Below are 9314 nucleotides of genomic sequence, written 5' to 3' on the forward strand. Positions count from 1 at the left end.
GCCAGCTTTGGTGATCTGACAACCCAGAATTTCGAGGCTCTGTCGAGGTCTTGAATCATTTTTGTAGAAGCCCAAATTTAGTATCCACCTCAGAGAATTTCGGTCTGCTACATGCATTTTCTTTTCTCAATTCATTGTGGTTTCTTTGGCCAGTCTCACCAACCCTGAACTGTCAACTACTTATTAGGAGTTTTGTTAAAAAGGGCAATCAACTGTCTTTTCAAGGAACTGAGGAATTTTTCCATTTCTTCTCTTAGAACTATTGTTCATTTTTTGTAGTCACCTACCCCCTCGGGGGCAAGCCTCATGTTTTTATCTGCTCAGGAAATTTTTCTGCTCTCTCTAAAAGGGCTCTCCCCACTAGAGTTAATTTCCTGTGAGGTTCCCTTTCCTTTCCTTGAGTGAGTCCATTCATTCACTTAAGCTTCTGCCGAAACATTTAAACCTCACTTCAACCTGTGGATTTTGTGATTTCCAAAGATACAGTCTTCCTTTGGAAAATTTTGCCATGATCCTTAAGAACTTCTTAATTTTGTTTTTTCTAGCTAACGATACTGATTTTTCTGCTTCTATTTTTTGTAATCAACTTTTATTATAATAAGTTACATTAAATAACAAGTTTTATTATAATAAGTTTTGTCACTTATTATAAAGTCGACTTTTAGCACTAAGGAAGTCAACTACAGCTGCCCATGCTACCAGAGCTCAGTAAAGTTCCAGAGATCCGAGCCTGGACCTCAGACAATGCTGCCCCATATCCCTGCGTGGCATTTCCAAGATGATCTAAAGGTTACGCATTGTGACGTCAACAGGCTCTCCATGCATCCTCAGCTTGCTCAGAAACAGGGTGACCAGCTTTATAAGTTTATAAAACTTATAAACTTTAAACTTACAAACTTATAACTTTAAAACTTTGTAAGTTTTCCTAGAACTGAGAGTTTCCTCAAGATGAGGGACTTTCAGTGCCGAAACCAGGGAAGTCTAGGCAACTTGAGATGAACTGGTCCCCTACCTAGAATCCAAGCCCACACCTGGCAGCCAGGACCAACCAGCAGGTGAGAGGTTCAAGACAAGGGACAGGGGTGACAAAGCACAGCTTTTCCACCATTTTCAAGGCACGCCTAGAAACTGGTAATATTTTGACAACTTCTGGGGAAAATGGGTGGTGGTGTTCATGAAAGGGGGCAACTGGCACATACTTGTCACCTGTGTGCCTTCCCAGGTCACCAAGGAATGTTTAGACAAAGGTCATTCTCCTTGAGCCACTTGATCCCCTGTCCGACTGGGACAGCAGCGCTTTGGTAAAGAGTGGGAACGGTTACAGAGATGCCTCACAGGCACCGTCTGCCTTTAAACTTGACTGACACATCACCCCTTCTGCCTGCCTCTTCACTCAAGCCCACACCAATCTCCTGAGAACACGGACACGGCCTTCCCTCTGTCTGATGGCACTCCCTCCCGCATGGAAGAGTAAGTCCCTGAAGAAATGCCTAGTGTAAGATAGCATGACTGAGAAATTTGAGACCCCATAGAAAGATGCCAGGTTAGAGTGGTAGAGACTGGGTGTGCATGGGGGCATCAGGTACTGGAGAAGCTCACTAAGACAAAGTACACATTTTGCTCACATCAAACGAGCGTTGGACGACGTACTTCCATTTACCGTCCCTTGTTCATTTGTTTCAGCGAGATGCTTGTGAATAATTTTGTGCATTTTCAAAAATGCGCATACAAAGAACAATTTTATACCATTTTCTTGATCATCACATCAGGATAATTGTGATCTGGAGTTGCAATTGCCATGGTGACATTTTTGTGTTTAAAGTTTACTTATTTAGAAAGAGACTATGCACATGAGCGGGGGAGGAGCAGATAGAGAGGGAGAGAGAGGATTCCAACCAGGCTCTGCACTGTCAGCACAGAGCCCGATGTGGGGCTCAAACCCACAAACCATGAGATTATGACCTGAGCCGAAGCCAAGCGTCGGAGGCTTAACCGACTGAGCCACCCAGGCGCCCTGACATTTTTGCGTTTCAGAACAAAAACTAGGCAGAAGTAACTCAGCGTGTCTGCACCTGAATGTCCCCAAAATCACCTAGACTTTAAGGGAGTCTTTAAATACTCCGCAAATAGTTTGATCCCCTATTGCACAGCTCGAGAAGCAGCAGGTCCCAGGTATGTGCACGCGTGCACACATGCGAACGTGCACACGCAGGAGTCTCCTCATTTCCTGAGGCAGTTGTACACTTCCTTCCGTGTCTCCTGCTCTCCCTTTGTTCCCTGCAACTGTCTGAACTAATGTTCTTCCATCTTCCTTCATTTCCTTATAAAGCCCCAGCAAAGAGTTGTGGTTTATAACAGATTTTCACTGAACCCTTGGGAGCAATGGAGGCTGTCTTATTCAGAACTGGATTTGCGTTCAGTACGACTAGAAGCTCCATCCTACTCATCTGTTCAAGGGGGTCAGGGCTAAAGTTTGTGGAAATCTCTTGGCCTTTCCCCCCCATCACAGGATAACTCAAGCCATCGCACTGAGGAAGGAGAAAGGAGGAACAGAGGAAGCAGAGAAAGAAGGAAGAGCTCCTATAATTAGGGAAGCAAAACCTTCTCAACAGTCCTCAGCAAACATCTGCCCATGTGCCACTTTCTGAAACTGTTATGTGGCCCCCACTGGTTACAAGAGAGTCCGGGCATGTAAGGCTCTACCTTCTCAGACTCTACCATAGAGGAAGGGAAGGAAGGAAACGATAAATTGGAACCCACCAACTCGTTACTTATTGAGTAACCCACCCTCTTGTGTCTGCCTTAGAGAGTAGGTCACTGATCGTTTTCCTTACTTGGAAGCTCGCTTTGTTAAAAATTATTACAGCTTGTGTTGGCTTTATTTTGATTAGTGTTAATGTGGTATATTTCGCTTCATTCCCTTATTGTTAAAATAGCTACGACTTATATTTAAGGTTGGTTTCCTTAGCAGTATTAGTTAAGTCTTGTGTCTTTTAATTGGTGTATTTAGACCGTTAACATTTGAAATGATTATTGATGTAGCCGGATTAATATCTGTCTAATTCATCACTGTTTTCTATTTATTGCCCTTTTTCTTTCTTTCTTTCTTTCTTTCTTTCTTTCTTTCTTTCTTTCTTTCTTTCTTTCTTTCTAATCTTCTTTTTTCTGCCTTCCCTGATTTTAACTGAGCATTTTATATAATTTCATTTTTGGTTCTTTCTTAGCATATCAATTTTACTTCTCAAAAAATTTTTTTTTGTTTAGGGGCGCCTGGGTGGCTCAGTCGGTTAAGCGTCTTGATTTCAGCTCAGGTCATGACCTTATGGTTTGTGAGAACAAGCCTCCAGTTGGGCTCTGTTCTGGGATTCTCTCTCTCTCTTCCTCTCTCTGCCCCTCCCCCACTTGCACAGGCATGCTCTCTCCCCCTCAAAATAAATAAACATTTAAAAACTTTGTTTACTGGTTGTACCAGAGTTTGCGGTGTACAACCATTCTTTTTTGTTTGTTTGTTTGAAAGAGAGAGAGAGAGAGAGATCACAAGTGGGGAAGGGGCAGAGAGAGAGGGAGAGAGAGAATCTTAAGCAGGCTCCATGCTCAGTGCAGAGTCTAACTTGGGGATTAACCCATGACCCTGAGGCAAAATCAGGAGTCGGATGCTCAACTGAATGAGCCACCCAGGCATCCCTACAACTACCATTCTAAGTCCACTTTCAAATTATCCTATAGAACTTCACCAGTGGTGTATATGCTCAAGAATATTCCTAATTTCTTGCTCCTTAATACATCGCTGTCATTAATTTCGTTCATACATAAGCTATCATCACCCAACACATTGTCACTACTATTATTTTGAACAAACCGTTAATCTACTACATCACTAAAGAATAAGAAAAAGAAAAGACTTCCTTTTACCTTCTCTTATGGCCTGAATCGTGGCTCTTCAAAACTCACATGTTAAAGTCTAACCCACAGTCACTCAGAATGTGACTATTTGAAGAAAGGGTTTTCAAAGAGGTAATTGTGTCAATATGAGATCATTGGGGTCAACCTTAATCCAATAAGACTGGTGTCCTTACAAGAAGAGGAAATTAGGACACACACACGCAGAGGTAAGAGGTGAAGACACAGGGAGAAGACAGCCACCTACAAGCTAAGGAGAGAGGTCTCTGCAGAAACAACCTTGCTGACTCCTTGAGGTCAGACTTCTAGCCTCTCGGACTGTGAGAATATAAGTTGCTGTGAAGTCACCCAGTCTGTGTACTTTGTTACAGGAGTCCTAGCAAACCAGTACACTTCCATTCATTCCTCTGATGTTCTTTTCCTCTTTACGTAGATTCTAGCTTCTGAGATACGTCATTTACCTACTCTTTGAAGAACTTCTTTTAGCTTTTTTTTTTTTTTTTTCAAGACAGACCTACTGCCTACAAATTACCTCGATTTTTGTTTGTCTTTATTTTTCCCTTACTTTGAAGGATGATATTGCTTTATACAGAATTCTAGGGGTTTTCCCCCTCAATAATTTAAACATTTAGCTTCATTCCCCTCTTGCTTGCATGGCTTCTGAAAAGACGATAGATGAAATTCTTATCTTGCTCCTCTGTAGGTAAGGTAGCATTATTTCCCTCTGGCTTCTCCCCCACTCCCCACCCACCATTTTTTATTGTGTATGGGTTTTTCTGTTTCCATAAAAATCAATTGGGTTTTGGTAGGGGTTACACTGAATCTTTAGATCTCTTTGGGTAGTATACACATGTTAATAACATTAAGTCTTCCAGTCCATGAACATAAGATGTAATTCCATTTGTTTAAGTCTTCTTTAATTTCATCCAGCAATGTTTTATATGGTTTTCATTGTACAAGTCTTTCACTTTCTTGGTTAATTTCTAGGTGTGTGTATGTATGTATGTATGTATGTATGTATGTATGTATGTATTTATTTATTTATTGGTGCTATTGTACTTGGAATTGTTTTTGTAATTTCCTTTTCAGGTTGTTCATTGTTATTGTATAGAAATGCAACTGATCTGAGTGTGTTAACTTTGTATGCTGCTACTTTGCTGAATTCATTTATTAGTTCTAATAGGACTTTTGTGGAATATTTAGGAATTTCTACATATAACATCTTATTATCTGTGAGCAGAGATCATTTTACTCCTTCCTTTCCAATTGGGATAATTTCTATTTCTTTTTCTTGTCTAATTGCTCCGCGTAGAACTTCTAGTACTATATTAAGTAGGTCATCTAGGCTTTAGTAAAATTCCACTGAGTTAACCTCTGGTAAAACGGTTTCTCTTAGGGATAACTTGATTAAGGAGAACAGAAAGTTCTGAACTTATTTCAAAATGTCTACTTTTCCCTCACCTCTGCTAGAAGCATGAGGGGATTTTTCTCCAAAATTCATCCTGACCTGAGAATCTAGAAAGACTCCTGGAAGTAAAGCTTATTAAAGTGTGGGTCCCTTCTAAGACTGCCCCCCACCCTTGGATTTTCTAACCCTCAAGCTAGTCCACACCGAGCCTCTGGCAAATCATCAAAGATAGCTTAAAGCGCCCTCAATACTGGCTCCTAGTGTGGGCTTCTGCTCCCAGTAAGCTGTGATTCTCTGTATCTACCTTTTGATTTCTCTGATTTTGGTGGCAGTAGATTGCCCTGGGACCTCAGTTCTCTGAAGAATCTAAGAACAGTTACTGATTTGCAGTTTGGTTGGCCTCTATCATGTTGTGAGAATGGCAGTGACAACTTCGAAGTTCTTCATGTGTCAGACCAGGAACTGAAACCCCTTGTGTTCTAATTTATTGTGTTATGAAAATCTATTAGTTCAATTATTTTCTTACATATAATAAAACAGGTTTTTTGTTCATGATATTACTTTTGAATCAATGATTCAAGGCTTCCTTCTAAATTTGAGTTGTGAATATGGAGCTTACTTACAAATGACCTGTCCTCACATTGGGTCCCTTGGCTGACAGATGCCAAGGGAGTGAAAGGGATTGCTCTGGACATGCAGTTGGGTGGGACCACGTTCAAATTCTAGCTCTGCACTTCTCTTGGGGTGACCCAACTTCTTTAAGCCTCACTTTTTTAATTTGTGAAACAGAGAAAAATGGGATAATAGTTTGAAGAACTCATGATTAATCATACCCTTCCTCCAATATGGATTTCTTTTTAATTCTTCATTTATTTTGAGAGAGACAGAGGGAGGGAGGGAGGGAGGAAAGGGGGGAGGGGCAGAGAGACCGGGAGAGAGAGGGAATCCCAAGTAGGCTCCACACTGTCAGTGCAGAGCCCAATGCAGGGCTTAAACTCACAAATCATGAGATCACGGCCTGGGCCACAATCAAGAGTTGGATGCTTAATCAACTGAGCCACCCAGGCGCCCCTGGGTTTTTAACCAATAAAGAAAAAACATGAATTTTGTGATAATAAAATATGCTGTTTATGGTATTACTTAGTTGAGCAAAACCATTGACAGACGATTCATGTGGACCATGTAAGAACTGTGTCCTAGCATGCTCTGAGAGTGGGCAGAGGAAACAGAAGTGTTCTTCCGAAACTGTTTCCTCCCAGTAAACACAGTAGAAAACCCCTTCCCTCAATGTCTGTGTTAATCTAAGGAACACAGTAACAATCACCTTGCCTCAACACCTGCCATAATTGCGAAAGGGAAAAAAGAGAATATAATGCAATAATAATGAAGATGACTGCCAGTGCTTTTGAACAGTTATCTACTCTATTCCAGGCACTGTACTAAATACCACACATGCTATACTGTCAGTAACGCTATTAAAATTACATCCTGACAACTCTTTTTTCAGAGGACGGATGTCTACAGGGATGAAATCATTTCCTCAGGTCATTCTGCTGGCATGTGGTTTAGCTCAAATATCAGTTTATAGGTTTTTAGGCAAAAGGAGTCTTGAGAGCTCTAAGCAGAAGCTTGGAATCCTTCAAGGAGGAAGCTGTGAGCACAGGGCCTAACACAGGAAAGACACTTAATAAATACTTTTGGAAGTGACAGCATCTGTTGAATCAGTGACTGCTCTGCTCACTGTATTTAAATGCGCACTGACAGATACCCCACAACCAGGTAGCATGCCCTTTGCGGGGATGGAATAACTACTTCACTGAACCCACCCCTTGCAGGACTGAGTTCTTCTCTGTACTTGGTAAATATGAGACTTACTGATAAATACTAATATTTAGGAATTAAAGTAAAGGTTCTGGAAAGGAGGAAAAGAATAAAGGTGGTCAATTAAAGTAGTGTGTGTGTGTGTGTGTGTGTGTGTGTGTGTGTGTGTGTTTCCTTAGAGAGTCAGGGTAGAGTAACAAGATGGAGATGAGGAGGGAATTAGCATTCAGTAGGAAACCTCCTGTCCTAAGTGCCATGTGTATACTTTTCTCCAGTGGCCTTGCAGAGTAAGACATGTGACAGAGACTAGACTGCCTGGCACCCAAGAATGCACACTGGTTAAGTGAGCACCTTCTATGTGGCAGGAACTCTGCTAGTTGCTGGGGAAACTAAAGTAGACAGAATAACGAAAGCCCCTCTGCTCACAGCATGCCCAGAGAGATGAAGTCCATAAGAACATAGGGATGTAAGCTATAAGCACTGTTACCAGGGAAGCACAGTGTGTTTTAGGATCACGTAGGAAGGAGCACCTGTCACAGACCCGGGCACTAAAAGGGAACCTTTCCAGAAAGGTGACATCGCATCTGAGGTCTAACAGGTGCATACGAGAAAGTGGGGAGGGGTAGGCATTCAAGCAAAGGTAGAGGAATGTACAAAGCCCAAAGCATAGATGTTAATTATCAGTGTTACTATTATGATCTCTTCGGTGTCGTGGGCTACAGAGTCAGTGAGATCCACATTCAAATCTTGGTTTTGTCACCTCTAGTTATGTGGCCTCGGGGAAGCCACCTGACCTGTCTGAATCTGTCTTGTGCTCTGCATCACACCTATATAAACTTGTAGAAATGTTATGGGAAGAAGACGAGTGGATGGTGAAACTTAGCACTGTGCCTGGCGTTTAAAAGCGCTACTACACATTTCTCTTTCTGTTCTCTTTAACGAGTTTGGGTTTTTTCATTGTATGAATTCCAGAGTCTTCTGGACACCAGGTAACTTCCATGAACTAACATTTTCTAAAAGGTGTGAGATGCTGAGCAAATATTCTATACAATTACATGAGAACAACTAGCTGGCAGGCCATGCGGTGGGATCCCCCTGAGACATCATATGGCGGAGCACACTGTTAATTCTAGAAAGAACCTATAAAATAAATTTGCAAGATGGCAAAGTTCTATTATAAATCAGCACTGCGATTCGAGGCTTTTAACTCAAAATCTGCACAAAATTCACACGTCAGCTGACTCTGGACTCTTCTTGAAAATGCATTTTCTGTATCTAGGAGAAAAAAAAATAGCTCTAAAATATTTTTGGTTCAACCCTTCAGAAGGGGGCCAGTCGTGGGTCAACCCCATCCAACTGGAATTTGAATCCACACTTTCCCTCAACTCCTTTTAGGTCCATGAGTAAATTGTATTATGTTTGACACAAAATCAGTATCTGTCATGCACTCTTAGGCAAATGATAATTTTCTCCTGAAAACTATTTCCTTAGTGATGGTAAATCTTCAACTGCTGTTGACAGATTCAATTTTTGCAAAGCACCAAAAAGTCTAGAAGGTGCGGGGGAAGTATAATTCAGCTTAGCAGATATTATTGAGCACTTACTACCTGTCAGTTGCTTGTTTGTCCTCAGCGTCAACCCCCTCCCACCCCATGTCTTCCAACAAACCCTCCATGTTTAACTCCATGAGTTAAATTCAACCCATAAAAATCATGTTAGGAGAAAGGAACATTAAGAATTATGGAGTAGACATGATTGGTGCCCCATTCAGATCCCTGGGGGGGGGCCTTTTAAGTTTGGGGTGCCCATCTCCCGCTACTGAGCGTGCTCCTGGGGCAGGTTCACATTTCCCATTTTCTCCCTGGGACTGCCCTCCCCCCCCACCCCCGCCCTCCCCACAGCTAGGACTACCTCACCTGGAATTGGCTCAGAGTCAGAGAACACTCCGGAACGCTTATCCAAGCACTGACTTGTGTAGGGTGTACAAAAGCCCATCCTCATGCCTCAAGGCAGGACAAACACCAAGATGCAATTTGTATTCCAGAGTTCCCTGCAGCATCTGGCTGACATTAGACCTCACCCAGGACCCCGTCCCTGCTTAATCCCTGCCTTTCTCCATTACAGTCCCCTGGCCATCCAGATCTCTCCTGGGAGCCTCTCCTAGTGCATGCCTTGCACACAATCC

At 42.2% G+C, this 9314-nt stretch overlaps 1 long non-coding RNA gene across 2 annotated transcripts; it reads left to right on the plus strand.

Moving 5' to 3' along the window:
• Nucleotides 1–837: 837 nt before the first annotated feature.
• LOC122235067 lies at nucleotides 838–2870 on the plus strand. 2 transcript variants are annotated; one of them, XR_006213177.1, is made up of 3 exons: nucleotides 838–1131; nucleotides 1223–1470; nucleotides 2510–2870. It is a non-coding gene; the product is annotated as an uncharacterized LOC122235067 (long non-coding RNA). The 2 variants fall into 2 exon arrangements; XR_006213176.1 differs by having other exon boundaries at nucleotides 838–1055.
• Nucleotides 2871–9314: the final 6444 nt, after the last annotated feature.

The sequence above is a fragment of the Panthera tigris genome, chromosome F2 (assembly GCF_018350195.1).
Source record: "Panthera tigris isolate Pti1 chromosome F2, P.tigris_Pti1_mat1.1, whole genome shotgun sequence".
Taxonomy (NCBI): domain Eukaryota; kingdom Metazoa; phylum Chordata; class Mammalia; order Carnivora; family Felidae; genus Panthera; species Panthera tigris.